Raw genomic sequence first — 17,831 nt, forward strand, 5'->3', positions numbered from 1 at the left:
ATGATACGTTGCATGTTAGGCTAACAGTGTTAGAAACTTATTGCGCTAAAATGATTGATTCTTGTCCTTTCCTGCTTCCTCACAGTACTAATTTAGAACGTGCATATTTTACTTTTTACCGGTAAGAAAAGTGCTAATGACCTACCTTGATACAGGTCAGTCTGAAGAGATTGTTTCTTTTTTATTATTATTATTTTTTTTAGTAACCACAAATGTATTTCCTTTAACTCGTCTTAACTAGATGAAAGTGGTCCGACGACTAAAGTGTCCAGTCCAGCGGTTGTCCTCACTTTCCAAGCACGGGTCTTCTTCTGTTGCTGCTCTCTGATGAAGAAGGGCAATACGTAACCTTGAAATATCGGGGCTTACCTTTTCTTCCATCCATTCATGCGCTGAATTACATCACATTAAATCTCCTGTTGGCTGGGCGACTCCTTCTAGATTTCACTCGTACTCCCTCTCTTCACTCTTAAAAAACAAATACACATACACGCTTCTCTACTGCATACAAAAAAAAAAAAAAAAAGTCAGATTGTTGAACCCAAATACATGTATGTAATATTGCGCCAGAATATTGTTGTTCCTTCTTTTCTTTTTCTTCTTTTTTTACATTAAATTGTTTTAATACATTTTTATGACGTTATTCAGCCAAAATGCTTCCCTGATGAACAATGATTCAAGGAAGAATTCAGAAATTAGATTTCTGGGCTTTCGACATCTATAACCATATTAACCCGTCACGTATGAGGGATGGTGTCCTTCGTCGGTCACACTATCCAGGGAAAGAGGAGGAAGAAAAAAAATGGGTAAGGAAGGAAGCAGCCTGGGATCGCTATGTTCAGTATCATCCCGGCATTTTCCTGGTATGAATGAGGAAAACCCAGGAAACCTCACTGAGGATGACTGGCCTGAAAAAAGCTTTTTACACTTTTTCGACCGAGTGTCCACAAAGGGAATCGAATCCTTGACAGCTCGCAGTAAAAGCGAGAATGTTAGAGATAAACAATGATTACTGCAATTGATTTTGGTATAATTAAAAACCAATAGAACCGCAATTTCCAATAGATTTCCAATAGAACCGCATTTTCCATTATCTTACAATGCATAATTGAAAACAAATAAATTATTCAAATAAATTTCGTTTCTTGCAATGTAATAAGTTGATGAAAATTTATACAGTAAAAAATCACATTTCTCACTTCCTCATAGTGTCCAGTCACGAAAGAAAGTATTTTTGTGTTGACGTTTCTTTTCCTAATAACTCACCAATAAATTAATCTATTAAGATACGGATTTTGTCAAGTTATCAAATCATAACTGTCCTAAGGATAACAACAAAAAGATCCAAATTAATTCATTTGTTCCCGAGTTATTGGCAAAAGAAAATTGGCAACTGTCAAATATTTTCTTTTCCGTGTGTACCCTGCATACTACATTCATTGTAATCGAGGCTTACGAGGCTCTGCAGATAACGAGAGAGGTTTGAGGATGATATTTCTTGCGTTTTTGTTTGTGTTGATCGTGACGGTTGACAAATTGCCTCGATGCTGACGTCCCAATTAAAATCTAATAATAATAATAATAATAATAATAATAATAATAATAATAATAATAATAATAATAATAATAATAATAATAATAATAATAATAATAATAATAATAATAATAACTTTCTACTATACTATTATCTATTATTGAGAGTAACTAGATTAAATTTTTACGACTCTTAGGATTGTAAAATTTTGCTGTACAATCTGGATCCATGGTACAGTGTTTAGTGATAGAACACTACTGCCGGAACAAAAGTTTTTACATTTGAACAATTTTTTGAACAGTGATTGTTTGTATAATTACTCTAATAACGAATAATTCCTTCAATAGTCATTCGAATAAATAACAATTCTTCAAATAACGAATAATTGTTTCAACAAGGAACAATTGTTTTGATATTACTTGGAATCACGAACAATTCTTTTAATTTTATTTGAATTACTACTTGAATAACGATCAATTATGTTAATAGCAATTTGAATAAAGGACAATAGATTTGAATAATTATTGTAATAATATACAATTCTCTTAATAATAATTTGGTTAATGGCCAACTGTTTGAGTAATTATTCTAATAGCAACAATCATTTTTCTAAATATTCTGAGAAAAATATTAAATATTTTGTAACAGAAGAAATAAGAGTGGAGAGTGCATTGGAAGGGGAGTTCGGTAGGGATGTTAACTCTCGCCAACATTATTTAAAATATAGGGGCCGCGGTGGCTCAGTGGTAGAGCGTTCACCTCTGGTGCTTGGGGTCTCGGGTTCGATCCCAGCCCCCGCCAAGTGAACTTTGTGGTGGACAAACACCGTGTGCGTGGGTTTTCTCGGGGTTCTCCCGTTTCCTCCCACTTTCTTCATTCCACCATTTCATTCATTACTCATCATCACCGTCTCCTTTAGCCTAACCGGCATAACCGCGGGACGTAAAACTCAAAGATTTCATTTCATTATTTAAAATATATCTAGAAAAGACAATAAGAAACAATGAAAAAATCCGTTATCTAGACAACGGTATATTGTAACTAGGTACAAATATATGGAATCCTTATGTTTAGTACGTAAATCTGTACGGAACATGCGTTATCCATATGCTACATATGTAGAGGAAAGTATCCAAATTTCGCCCACTTTTTTTTCTATTTTCTATAGCATTTATACTTAAAACTATGAAAAGCAAATAAATATTATTACGTATTCTACACACTACTACCTAAATACTCATTGCACCTTAAAAATAATCTACGCAATCTATATGAAGAAAATATTTAGGTCTATTCATTAATGCAAAATTTGTCATTTTGAAAATGGGCTCCAAATTTCGCCCAGTACATATTTTTCCATGTCCTAAACTTTGACAACAATCTGAACAAAAATGTCACAAGCTTTTAAAAATAAAATATTAATATCCACACACATAACTATATATGTATATATTTCAAGAAGAGAAAAGTAAACTCCGGAGAATGCAAATTTATTTTGTTCACGGCACAATTTCTTCTAAAACTAATCCCTAGTTACCAAGGCAAGTATCACAAGTAAAAACGGGATCTTTGGCTCCATGGCCAGCGCATGTTTCATGGAACTAAGTGTTATATTTTGTGCACGCAACCCACTTTTCACCTTCTTTATCCTATGTTTTTGTTTTTGTTGCCATCCACAATGTACTCCCCATCTGAAAAGAAACGGGAGTACATTTTGACTTATCTGTGTAAAGTTTCACTTTCCACAAATCGATATTCATGCTGTCGATGCTGGCGCAATAGTCGAACGGAAAGAGATAAAACTGTAATGTGCAGAAATAAAATGCGAAGATTCCTCCTCTTGACCCCATTCCAAAATAATACAAAAAAAGTTACTTTCGTCTTACATTTTATTATCCCATTTTCGATACTTATCAACGTACACTTATCAAGTTCTACACAAACTGGTCTCCCATTTTCGCAATATGCGAAATTAGGATCTACCAAATGGGCGAAATATGGATTTCTTTTGCATGGTAATGATCAACCTCCAAAGCACGGCTTCACACTTCTTTCCAGCCAAAGTATAACTGAACATTATACTTCAATTGTCACTAATTACAAACATGAACTTGAAATACAAAAGGGCCGCGGTGGCTCAGTGGTAGAGAGTTCACCTCTGGTGCATGGGGTCCTGGGATCAAACCCTGCTCCCGCCAAGTGAACTTTGTGGTGGACAAATACCTTGTGCGTGGGTTTTCTCGGAGTTCTCCCGTTTCCTCCCACTTTCATCATTCCACCATTTCATTCATTTCTCATCATCACCGTCTCCTTTAGCCTAGCCGGCATAACCGTGGGGCGTAAAACTCAAAGATTTCATTTTTATTTTTTGAAATACAAAACAAACTTACCTTCAATTGCAAGTTTCATAAGAAGGGAGCTCCTCTGAAATACTTCAGATGACTAAAATTATTTGATTTGTCAGTGTGTATTTACCACGCATCCCACGCTATTGACTTTCTAATAGATTACTGTGAAGTATTGCTGTTCCACGGGGCAGACACTCAGCAGAGTTGTCAACTCATAATAACTAAAACATCCCGGTGAGCGAAATTACGCTACTGGGCGGAATTTGGGTACTTTCCTCTATTACCTTTTTCCCGCTCAGATGTTACATCATTCCGCTACATCATGTCTGACATCTAACAGTCTTCCGTATATTAGTATACATACTATATAGAACTATATGTTATACGTATACGTCCATCTGTATATTAAGATACTGAATGCCTATATACAGTTCTTTGTTTCATACTTAAAATACGTATAAATGGAACACTTATGGAAAGTGTTATAAAACAAAGGTGTTCAGTCATACGTTTGCTACAGATGTCACCTATAGTCGTATGTTAAGTTCAAAAACCACAGGATTTACTTATGTAACCTACCTTTTTCCGTATGCAACTTGCGTTTTCTTCTGTGAAGGACCTCGATAATAAAGGCGATATTTCAGTACGAAATAGAATGATTATATGATATTGCGCTTGTACCAGAACCTGAAAAGAAAATGTGTATCTGCATACGAAGTTTGACAAGATTTACCATTATGCTAGGTTTGGTTAAGATTGAATGGGCTTCATCAATACATGTCAGTAAAACCAAATCCCGAGCTAGACAAATCTCTCGAGAACCAAAAATCTGGAAACCATTATGTTTCATATCATTACAACAGTTTCCCGCCATGCCAATTTTGGTGAAAAGATCTAGTCAATGTTTTGACCTCATCTAGTTAAAGGTTGAAAATTTGACTACGTCCATCCATACCCGAACTTTGATGGTCAATAACTCGAGATGACCATATCTAAAATGGTGATAAACTTTCATAAACTTAGTGCGCATATGAATTATGATTTTATGCTGTCTAGATAGGTTTGCTTCCGATTTAATAGCCATCAGAGTTGAGGCTTAGACTTACTATAAGGAACAATAACTTGAAAACCTAAGATCTTCACACCATAACGTTTCGAATGCGCACTAATATAATCAAGCTCTACCACTATGACAATTTTAGTCAAAATCGGATAAGCTCATCAATTGCGTGTCAGTGAAATTTCTTGATATTACTGAGTCCAAACCCAATTTCGGTAGACAATTGTCCGAAACCAAAAGTCTGCATACTATATTACCGTATTTCATACTAAGTTTGCATGTGTACTAGGTTCGTGTATTACCAGGGTGGAAAAAAATCATGATTTTTTTAAAAAAAATCATTTTTGTTGATTTTTTTGATTTAAATCAAATCTTTTTCCTCGTATAATACAAGTCGCGAACTGAAGAAAAAGCATTAGGAATTAGTATTAAACGCTAATTATGTCATTTAAGTGAAAGTAGTGGGGTTGAATTTTGAATTATCCCCAATCGTTAACCTATATCAATCCCAAAGAATGTTTCTTAACCCTTTTAAATTATGGCTCTTTTTAAGGTAAATTATAGACTTTCAGTCAAGCAGCTACAGCATCATCCCAATTTATCCTAGGATCATGGTACATTCATCACTCTCTTTAGAATAGAACAGCTTTTGAAACGGTAAAATTAACATTTCCCTATCATGTCCCTGAAGCGGGAAATTTGGAGAGTAATCGGAATTTTTTTTAATTGATCCCCTCTGGATTCCCCTGTGTTAACGCACAGATCTCAAAATCAACTAGGAAATACTAAGAGCTTTACTAAATGTGTATACAAAATTTCAAGATTCTATCTTGAGTAGTAAGGGTGAGGAAGCTATTTAACAATGAGCTAAGAACATTCCCACAATGCCCCAGATGACCCGGATGTAATATAAAGATTTCCTCAGATATCCCTATTTATCCTAGGATCATGATTTGTACATTATTCTCTTCAGAATAAAACAAATTTTCAAACGGTACCCTTCAAATGTCTCCATCATGTATCTGGGGCGGGGAAATCACGAAAAAAGGAATTTTCTGTTAAAAATATATTTTTTCTTAAATTTTTACCTCTGTGGACCCCTCCCCCTGTTTTAAGGCAGAGATCTGAAACAAATCTGAAAAATACTGAGGGGTGCACTGAGTAAATGTGCAAAATTTCAGTCTTGTAGGTGCAAAAGTAAGCCCGCGAAAAATAATATTCCCCAAATACCCCAGATTCCCGTATAAAACAGGATCTCAGGTAACAGTTTCCTGAGACATCCCTATTTATCCTAGGAGCATAGTACGTACATCATTTTCTTCAGAATAGAACAGCCTTTCAAACGGTACCATTCATATGTCTCCATCTGAGGCGGGAAAATCACGAAAAAAGCTATTTTTGTTAAAAAATATCCTTTTTGAAACATTTTTGCCCCTCTGGACCCCGCTGTTTCCACGCAGAGATCTGAAAACATCTGAAAATTATAAAGGGTGCACTGAACGAGTGTGTAAAGTTTCAGTCTTCTGAATGCAAAGTGTAACCCGTCAAAAAATAATAATAATACGCATAACAAAAAATATATTTTTAAATTTATGACGTCATCACACATTATGCTTCAACGCAGAAAGGCATGGAAGCATATGTAACGTGTTCTAAAATGCCTCCAATCTTGAAGAAAACGAAGTAAAAAGCCTTATTGGTACTTTTTAATCGAATAATGAAGATTCTACCCTATCATCTAAAAATAGGTGATAAAGGTTAAGCAATAAGGAAAAAGTACAACAACGTTTATCAAAATGACACTTTTTTTTTTCACAAAAGTTACTGATATTTGGCAAGGGCTTATTTTTAAAAACTCAGAACTAGCTTGCGGCATGAAATACATCAATTTCGCCTAAAGTTATAAAATTAAAAAAAAAAAAAGAGAGAGAGAGAGAGAGAGGTGATAGGATCCCTCTAAATACGCCATATTATCTGGGAACAAACAAACAGACACGTACAAAAAATAATTTTCGTCTTAAATGTCGATGGTAATTTCTTCGTTGGAATAGTTAACGATTTTAAAACCCAAACCCATTGTTACGAAAAGAAGAAAGGATTGCTCCGTTATCTGTTCAAAACGGGATTTTCCCTAATCATCCTCTGCATGACACTTGTTTTCATACTATACTGTACATTTGAATCTCATTGTATTATGATTATTAACTTCCATAATCGAAATAACAGAACAGAAACGGGATTTTACTTATTTTCACTTTAAATTCATTTATTTCGGAATTCGATTTAAATCAACGATTTTTATTTAAAAAATCAAGTGATTTAAATCTTGATTTAAATCGTGATTTAAATCAGTCTGATTTAAATCAATCCACCCTATTACCGTACCAAATCTGGTAAAGATCGAATGAGTTTAATTGATTGAGTTTTGTTGATTTTTTTTTATTTTCTCAATTCAAACCAAAAAATTTGATTATCAATATCTCGGGAATCAAAGGTTTGTACACCTTAATATGTCACACGTATATTAACCTCGTCTAGGTGTACCACCATGTTAATGTTGATAAAGTTCAGGTAAGTTCCATCCAGTGTTTTTTTCAGAAACTATGTTCCGGGGGGCACACTTCGTATTTGGGGGGTCACTGCTGGTACTATTCTATTTATTATTATTTTATAGACACTCCTTCGGGTCTCCTTCGGGGAGGCACTCTTAGAACTCCGGGAGAGCAGTGCTCCTTAAAAATATGTCTGGAAGAAACACTGGTTCCACCGATTGGGTACGACATATAATGATCTACTATTCTAAACAGTTTTTTTTTTTTTTTTTTTTTTAAGAAAAATCAAATGAAGATTGAATATACCTACAGTTATGAGCTTATGACAGCCAACACTGTAAGAAATAATATTATTTAAAAAAATAGAAAACGAAACAGAACAAAACAGAAAATTGTCAGGAGAAAACTCTTCTGTACTATAATTCCACGTGAGCTCCCTCGTGGGTACTTACGCGTCTTTGGCGTGACATCCCCGGTTCGATTCCCGGTGGAAGCTCATCGGGTTCGGATCACACATGAAGGTTTACGTCCACGTCTCATATAAACTCGCTGCTGAAAGGGACGGTAAACGCGAAACCAAAATTAAATATAATTCCATGTCTAGGAAAAGCACAGACACATACTTGAGTAATGACTATCTTTGTCATTAGATGCCATACCTTTCTTTTGTTGTTTTCTTTTTAAATGAAAGCACTTCTTTCTTCAAGAATATTATAGAAAATTTGCACAATAATTAGTAATTTATTTTGCGTAACAAGAAAATTAGTAAAGAAAAACACACGCTTTATACATAACTCCTTACAAAGTTTAGAAATCGTAGTTTTCCTTGTCGATATCTACGAATGTCTATTAGGCATAAAGAGTTTACATAAGCAGCTATAGAAAGCTTGAAAATTCGTGTTACGGAATACTCTGTTTTGGGTGGCCTACGTTTCTGACATAAGAGATATAATATTTTAGTTTGCATTTCAAATATATGAATAATAATCTTGTGTATCATACTGCGATACAGAGTGCCTCACAAGTGATGAACTGAAATATCTGAATATAAGTTCCGCCAGCCAGCAGAACCCATACCATTTAAGTGTTTGGGCAGAATTCCCTCAAATTTACGATTCTCATGAAAATAAATAGTACTGAAGACCAGAGTTTGTTCTGACAAAACCAAGATTACTTGTTTTATAGACTAAATTTTACTTGTATTAACTTTCGGAACTTTCTGCCATTTTTAAAAGCACTATTATGGTATAATTAAAGGTTCGATTGTGCAACTTTAAGTGAAAAATTATGACTCCCCGAAAAATCTCATGGGTGCAACCTGCTCCCTCAAACCCGCCTGCCAAGATATGGTGACTTGTTGGCAGAGTGCTCACCTCTGGCGCATGGAGTCCTTAGTTCGATCCCAGCCTGAGCCAAATAGGCATTGAAGTAGATAGACATCGTGTTGGTGGGTTTTCTTGGTGTTCTCTCGTTTCCTCCCACCTTTCCCACCATTATTATGCACCTCATCATCACCGTTCCCCTCAGCCTTGGACCATAATCGTGGACCTTAAACTAAAAAAAAAAATCCTCTGGGCAGCAGTGCTGTCAGATTAATCCAATAAAGCAGCTGACTAAGGTAGGTACTAGATATAACATTGAAGGCTGAACACTGGGTAACTTGGAAGAAAGAAATAATTTTGATTTGGCGCAAGGAAGGATGCACTGACTGTTTTCGTTTCTGCAGCGATAAACATTCAGATTCTTTCAGCCATAACATGAGTTTCTGTGCCAATATTTTACCTAATATCTATTGGATGTGAGTGTTATTATGCATGGATTGATGTATACTATTGATCTGTTGTACATAAAAAGAACAATTCCTAGTAACAAAGATTTGAGTTCAATCGACTCCCAATCAGAGCAAAGAATTCCATTACGTAGGTATTCACAAGAAATTAGCCCTTCCTGCTAGTTTACTGTCTAGACTGTGCGTCTTTGATTAATGTAATTTCTGGTTCGATTTCCGGTGGGGAGCACTAAAAGGTATTACGATCGTTCTGATTCCACACTAAACTGTGGCCCACGTTGTACAGTCCGCAGCAAAAAACCTGCAACATGAACATGTAAGTTTATTGTGAAACGACGAAGTCTTCTGCTAGAAAATAAGTGTGCAGGAGAGGACGCCAAAGTTTTTCCTGGCGTGATTTGTGCCACTTAGATGTTATGTTGATTCCCTGCGCTGTTACACGTAGTTTCACAATAAACTTACTTGCTCATGTTGCAGGTTTTTTGCTGCGGACTGTACATAACCTAGGTGCTGAAAAAATAATAAAGAACTTCAACGAACAAAACAACAACAATGATGAATTCGAAACTTTTGACTTTCATGTAAACAAAGTATGAGTCGTAAATTTGTAATTGTTTAAGATGTTATCGTCCTTCGTGGAAATAAATTACCTTACGCCATTGTTGCAAAATATCATAAGCGCAATAGCTGAAGCAAATTAAGTTTACTACGTGGAAGGTGATGGAGGTACCTTTATTGCTTGGTTGGTTGTCCTTTTTCAGTCACTAGGTTATATGAGATGGAATTTATCGTTTAACACGTTGACTGCCAAGCGTAATTTTGGATTATGGGTGGGCTCAGGCCAAACGTTCAATTCTTTTTACTTTTTAACTTTTGTGACATTTTTAACTTGATGTTTCAGTTTTTAATGGTTTCAGTGTTGTTTTTGATGTTTTGATATATTTTCAGCTGTGTATACTTTAGTATACACATGGCCTGGGACGGTTCATAGTCCTTTCCAAGCCACGTGTATACTAAAGTATACACGGATAATATATTGTTTCGTTCACTCTTATTCAACGTTTTTATTGGGTCTTTAGCATGATACAATGTATAATATACTTTTCATGGGTAGGTTGTTTTTTATACTATCTTCTTATTCCTGGCATAATATATTGTTGAAAAGGAATACAGTACAACCCCTCAAATCCCAACTAATTGGGGCTGAAGCCTGTTCGGATTTCGGGGGGTTCGGATTACCCGGGAAATAATATTACGTACTTATTTCGTCCCTGAATTTGCGGTAAAACAACGACTGAGGTTAGACAGGGTGGCCCAGTAGTCGAAAGGGCAGTGACCTTGACTGGCGGGTGTACACTCATGTCCAAATTGTCTTCTTGTAAGAATATAATTAGATAATGATTTTGAATAAGCATTAAGCCTAAAAATGTTAAAACCTTAAAAAAAAACTAAATTTGTGTGATTAAATCTATTTTTTTCATTTTCCAGCTGTAGTTATTTTCTTTCTCCTGAGAACGTGTTCGGATTTGCCGGGTTTTAGGATTTCCGGGGTTCGGATTTGAGGGGTTGTACTGTATTACTAATCTTGTTTCCCACAGTAATTCAATAATGACTTTTCTGTCACTTGCTACAGCGCCAGAAAACGTATCATGCAAGGCCATTTGATTATATATATAGCCATTGAAGACTTCCCTATATTGTAGTCGACAATGTATTGAGCTTTTCCTTTACCTTCACCTCTCCTGTTTGGATGTAGACAGTTGTGCAGTGCTTTGTTGAAATCATCAATACTTCCCTCATGTCTTTCCACTTGCTCATTTTCACACCTTCGCCTATTATTCCAGAGAAATATCTTACTATAAAAGATTTTTAGAGAAGAAGTTATCCTGTCGTTGGCAACCCCAAGCAACCAACCCCAGCCTCAAGAAACAAGCCCAACGGCAAGAAAGGAGAACTCTCACTATTTGGTTGACAGAAAGTTCTGGAAAAATCCAAAAAGAGGCGATGTGTTTTGTGTTTGAAAAGTATGGAAGAAGTGGTCAGCTAATAAATGGTAAACTGAAGCGTGTACCTCAAGTTGTGACTTATTGTAACACCCGCCCTAAGAGTCCATATATGTGTAGAGACTGCTTCAATGAGATTCATTAGACTTGTCATATTTCCTTCTAATAACAGAAATTAGATATTAGAAGGAAGTCATATTAGATATTAGTGATCATATCAGATATTAGATATGAGAAGGAAACCACTAATTCATATTTCTTTCTAATTACAATTCAGGAAAGCTTTAATTGTTTGACATTTATCAGATTTATGTGCGTTTTCTCCATGTATTACAATTTAGAAAATAATGTTTTATATTCTGTAGTGGAAAAATACATTACATTATATACATTGTTCAAACAAAATGTAAAAAGAAAACAGCATACCCATATATCTATAAGTTAGTTTTGCTTGCTGTTTTTTGTTTTTATATGATGCATATAGATACTGTACCAAAAAGCAGGTTTCAATATAAAAGAAAATTATGTACTGGATTCAAAACTTGATCCCTCTTCCCCAGGAAACAAATTCCATAAACTGACAGCAAAATAAAAGACACTCAGGTCACATGTGATATCTCTCCTAAGGGCAAAGTAGGATGTTCAATAGTTAAGAACACACATGACCAGGAAGGAAACCTAGTGTGTGTATACTTAAGTATACACGTGGCCTGTACTTACCTACGCCGTGTGTATACTTAAGTATACACGTGGCAGTGAACGTGTTAAAGTGGAATCCAAACCACTATTCGGGTGATACCGTATTCAAGACAAGTTCCCCACTGACAATCGAACCCGGAACCACGAATATCGGAAATATTAATGGACAATGAGAACTACGTCTTCCTTTCTTATAGTAAATTTTAAAAACTATATTAGAATGGTTTTATTCAGATGATGAACTCTGAGTGGGTACGAAGTGGGCGTTGTAAAGAAGATCGTTTGTGTGAGCGCGAGAAATCATATTTAATGAAAGGATGAAGCACATGTCCTTGTTGTTAATAAACAACAGTATACCTACCAACTGCGCCGGATGTAAAATTTGTTTTTTACATTAGCTTAGCAATGACGATCCGAAGAAAGAAATTTTCTGCAATTTGAATAATTTTAATGGACTTCATAAGTCATGCATGGTTTGTCAGAAACTTGCATGTTTCAGAAATACTACCACAAACGGATTATGATCTAGAATTTACAACCAATTTTCAATTATTTCGTTCCACTATTTGCAAGGAGAACACTATAATTCCAAGAAGGACTCAAAAGTGACATTATACAGAACTTATTGCTTTTTCTCAAAGCCTGCCTCTTGATATTGTCCAGTGATTGGATTACAGCATTAAGGACAATGCATTGCAGATTGAACCATATATTATAACGAGACATCGGATTTTTATGCACTTAAAATTCATGAAATATGCATACAACTATGCTGTTAAATGTGTTAAAATATGCTCTTAATATGCAGTAACAATGCAATAAAGAGAGCCTTTCAAAAATGCAGCAAAATTGTGACAAAGTTTTGTAGGTGAAATACGTATAACTTTACCTTTCAGAAACTTCTCTCCAGAATGTATTTCTATGACAGTTACAGTTTATATATCTCTAAGAATAGAAAACGACTAAGAAACCATGAGTTACGGAAAAATTGTAGCGGATAGTACCGTAAACGTGGGCATGGAAAGAGAATAATACCGGAACCCAAAGAAAGATGCACAGTGAGTTAAACACAAATAGCGAGGGTAAATGGATAATGCAAGGAAGAATTTCACAAAAGAAATTGAGGAAGGAGGAAAATAGGAAAGTAGGGAAGTACGAGAAAATATATAGTTAGATGAAATCTATAGAAATTTGACGGAATCGACGTGAATTACGATCACAAGTAGAAAATTAAAATCGAAAGATGATCAGGTAGTAAAGTGGAGTTTAAAAAAGATGGAAAAACTGCAGTATATTGTGTACTTGTAAGAAAGTAAGTTCTAATAAAAATAAAATGAAATCTTTGTGTTCTACGTCCAACGCTTATGCAGACTAGGCTAAAGGAAACGGTGATGATGAGAAATGAATCAAATGGCGGAATGAAGAAAGTGGGAGAAAACGTAAGAACTCTGAGGAAACCCGCACACACAGGTGTTTGTCCACCACAAAGTCCACTTGGCGCGAACTGAGATAGAACCATGGACTCCACGCACCATAGGTAAACGCTGTACCACTGAGTCATCGCGGCCCACCCTAATTGGAAGAACACCTAGACAGATACAAATTGCGTTAATTAAGTATATGAAGAAAAAGAGGGGAAAATATTATGTCTACTCTGTAATGTATAAAAGAAAAGAGCAACAAAATCTGATAGAAAACAATAATACCGTTGTTTAAGAAGTTGAACCCAGAAATCTTGGAAGGCATTAGAACCGTTCCTTTCATACCTCAAGAAGCAAATTTATGTTTTTAATAATATTGAATTTTAAAAAAATATATTTGAAAAAAGGAAAAAAAAAACAGGAACTTGAGAAGGAAAAATTTTGAGTTCGGGAGGAGAAAGGTCACAATTAATGCTATTGACTCGATCAAAAACTTAAAAGCCAAGGAAGTTTCTCTCCGCCCCCATTTTTTCTTTAAAAAAAAATGTATAACGAATTTTGCTGAGTGAACTGAGGAATGTTGATGTGTTTTACGTAGATAACGTTACATTAGAATAGGAAAGCATAAGGCTCATGGGGATTACCAAGAGGAAGCAGCTAACTTCTATTTTTAGCAGTTAAAATCTAGAGTTCGAATATTTGATAAAGTGACTATCTCTTAATGTTAACAAATACGACAAAAATAAACACGGTAAGTTTTTCAGGAGAACTATCCTTCAATAGAAGGAAAAAAAAAATGTCTACTTAGCTCTATATTGCTTATAAAATTACTTAAATACTGATTAATACTTTCTTTTAACATTTTCTTTATAATCAACACTTTATTGGATAAGTATAGGCATTGTTCCAATCAGGGTTCCTGTATCTTCCTTGAAATTTAAAACGAATAACAAACGAATTTTGTCCAGGGTAAGACCAAGTTCTGTTCCGATACACAGAAAGACGTCACCGCAAGTAATGTGAACGAGCTTTTGCAGTCAAATAAAGACTTAGCCAAAATCAAAAATTTGTAATTGGATTAGTACCCATAGTTCAAATGTTTTTGGTAGGTATACGCTCGATCGTTTTCAGAAACATAGCGTACACACACACACACACACACACACGCACACACACATATAGTGTATACACTTGTTCTTTCGTATATGTATGGAGAGTTATACGCTGGCTATGACTGGAAAGTATTAGGTGAGTATATGCTGCACACTTCCGCATACGCCCCATTATATCACTGGTAATTTATTAACTTATTCAGCGTTTCTTTCTTTGGACTGTTGTGTGTAAAACTAGATTGTGATGATAAAATGTAAATAATTTATTTACTACTATGTAGATACCAAGGACATAATTTCATGGCCTTTTTAAAAATAATTTATTTTCTACAAACAACGATCAAGCAGGTACTTTCTAGATTCTTTGATCACTAAGTATGCCATTAAATGTTTATCGGCATTATTTGAAGTTAAATTTAGTACATACTAGCAGAATACTCGTTCTTCACACTGGGATAATACGTTTCAGTTTGTACATAAAGGGGTGAATTTGGATATAAACGACATCGCAAGTGTCACCGTTCGTCTCAGTGACCCCGAAAACTATGGATTCGACACTAAATTCGGTCAATTTCGATTATTTTTAAATATCTCCCCCCCTCCCCCTCTCCGGAGTTGCACCATCAAAGTGAAATGATAGCAGTCCCAGCATTGAACCTTATCTATGTTGAAAATTTGATTAAGATCGGTCCGATGGTTCAAGTGGTTTGAAGTCACAAACATAATGTGATTTATTTTTATATACTGCAAATTTTCCATTTCTACGAACATTCGGTCTATACTGGTAAGAAACATACACATAAACTAACACATTAGAGTAAGAATAGAGAGAAAATGACAAAACATAGAGTTTAGTTGGAAGGAAAGCACGATATCGATGCTGTTTCCTACCCACCTTGTATTGGCTTTCAACAATAAAAGAGTTGCAATTCAGTACTAAAAACTGTTGCCCTAAATATTTCACGCACTGAGCAACCATTCGTTGAACGTGACGTTATTCCCAATTAATTTCTATGCATGCAGATTGCATCTTCTGCTCACACTTGTTAACATCACAGTTATGTATAAACTTGTTTCTGCTTCTGTTAGATTAAACAGATAATACGGCCAACAAATCACCTGACAAAAATCAATACTAAGCCAAGGTTTCGGAGTACATGCGGTTGTTACGTGCTTTAAATAAAAAAGTAAATTTTCTAAGTCATGGTTAAATAATGTCCTTAATTACGTTTAACTTAGTTATGTGTATTGTGACATCTAGTATAGTATACCGTATTTATGCACACAGAGACACCGTGTAGGCTATGTAATTTTACTAGCGAGTATTTATTCTGAATACATCATGCAAAAATATGTTCATTCTGAAAATATGTAACATTTCTTTATATTTTCGAGAAAAAAAAAGGAAAATCACGACTAAATATAACTTTGGTAGGTCTTTCTGGAAACGATCATATGCCGGGATGGTACCTAACATATAGACCCTAGGCCGCTTCCTTCACTTCCCAACCCTCTCTGATTTCCCTTTCGTCGGATAGTGTAATCGCCGAGGAACATCATCCCTCATGCGGAAGGGGCTATTGATGCCGAAAACCGAGAAACCTAATTCCTATTACTAATCCTGGAATCGATCATAGTTTGCCATAAGCAATTAGGAAATTAAAAGACAAATCTAAATAAACATTCTAAGGATGTTCCATGTCATTTGCAAAAGCCAAAGAAATTGCTCATTCTACAAAATAATAATAATAATAATAATAATAATAATAATAATAATAATAATAATAATAATAATAATAATAATAATAATAATAATAATAATAATAATAATTTTTAAACCAGAGATGAAAGGATCAATAATATTCTGTACTATACTAATAAAACTGAATGTAATTATTATTTGTCATTGCATCAACACCAAGCAACTGAACCGAACATAATACACTAACCTCGATTTTTTGTTTTAAATATATTTGATTAAAATGCATGCAGTAAGGAAGACAGTAAGAGTTCAAAATTTATGGCAAGAACAGTCATTCATGATTACATTTAAATATAATCTAATTTTCATTATTACATGTCATGAAATGTTTTTGATTGTTCCTAACGTAGAGTTTCAATAAGAACCTCACAATGCCAGCGAGAGAACGAAGACACGTTGGAAGAAAAACCAGGCATGCAAGGTCCAACTGATAGAACAGCAGAGGAAGGGGAAAATACACAAAAGCGGTTAGATAATGGAAGAAACAGAGTTAGAACAATTAGAGGAGAAGAAACTACATACAAGGAATGACAACACTAATGTAGTTTCACAAATACACCTTAATTAAAAGCATTTCGTTCAGAGGAAAGAGGGATTCGCACAGAATAGGATTGCATCGTTTGAAAATATTTTTTAGAACACTTGAGTCAAGTTGGGTTTTCACTATTCAATTTTGATTGAAATATACACTGTAAGGGTGGGGAAAAGAGAGTTCTTCTACTAATCCTGTAACCACATTTGTGGTTGTAATAGGAAAGTCGCAACCTTGGTAGCCAAGTCGACTATTGCACTTAAGAAAAAAATGATATAGGTACCTTTGTAGATTAAATGTAAAAGTAATGAAATTGTACGTACTGAGAAAACGTGGTCACGATATTAGTCGTAACCAAAATGGCGTGGGCATAAACCCGAATTTGCCTGCACTAAACGATAATATTAGAGTGTAAATTCAATTTAGATAAAAAGGAAAATATAGTGACACCAGGAATGCTATAAATATTGAATCCAAAATAAAATAAAGCAAAAACAGCACTTGCATTAAAGGAAAACAGAGTACGAAACGAGAGTTCGAGACAGCCCACCAAACCCTAACACCACGTGAGCTCGAACTGAAAGAATCGAAAAAGGGGTTCATATGCAGCTTTCAAATATTTCTTATAAACCTATTACCACCATGTGAAGAACCTTTGTTCATCTAGACGAAAGCAAAATTGAATATTACTAAAATATATATGATGAATGTCCACAATAAAACTATTCAAATTGGAAGATAACATTCCAGAGTTATTGACGAAACAGTACGTGTGAGAAGAGAATGCATTTCTGTTTAAGATTATACCTACACTATTGCTACATTGTGAGTCACATTGTTCCTGAAAGCATAGTTATATAGGACATCTTACAGTATGTCTCCATACAATGGATCAAGATATTTTTAATTGCAATGTGACCTACATCAAAAGTAAAAGTTTCTTAGAAGTCAAAGTGACCTTACATAAGTAACAGATTATATATTAATCGAGAGTCAAACAAGGACATAGAGTGAAGTAT

At 34.8% G+C, this 17,831-nt stretch overlaps 2 protein-coding genes across 3 annotated transcripts in view; one reads left to right on the top strand and one right to left on the bottom strand.

Annotated features, from left to right (window-relative positions):
- LOC145694431 (phospholipase B1, membrane-associated-like) overlaps window positions 1–319 on the bottom strand; it is a 165,860-nt gene extending 165,541 nt beyond the window's left edge. The window contains exon 1 of the mRNA XM_081770643.1: window positions 146–319. The gene's annotated coding sequence lies outside the window, so the exon portion shown is untranslated. The remainder of the gene's footprint in view (window positions 1–145) is intronic.
- The window catches only part of LOC145694414 (phospholipase B1, membrane-associated-like), a 449,404-nt gene that overhangs the window by 128,216 nt on the left and 303,357 nt on the right, over window positions 1–17,831 (top strand). The gene's annotated exons all lie outside the window — the stretch shown is intronic.

The sequence above is a fragment of the Thermobia domestica genome, chromosome 1 (assembly GCF_964235325.1).
Source record: "Thermobia domestica chromosome 1, izTheDome1.hap1.1, whole genome shotgun sequence".
NCBI lineage: Eukaryota > Metazoa > Arthropoda > Insecta > Zygentoma > Lepismatidae > Thermobia > Thermobia domestica.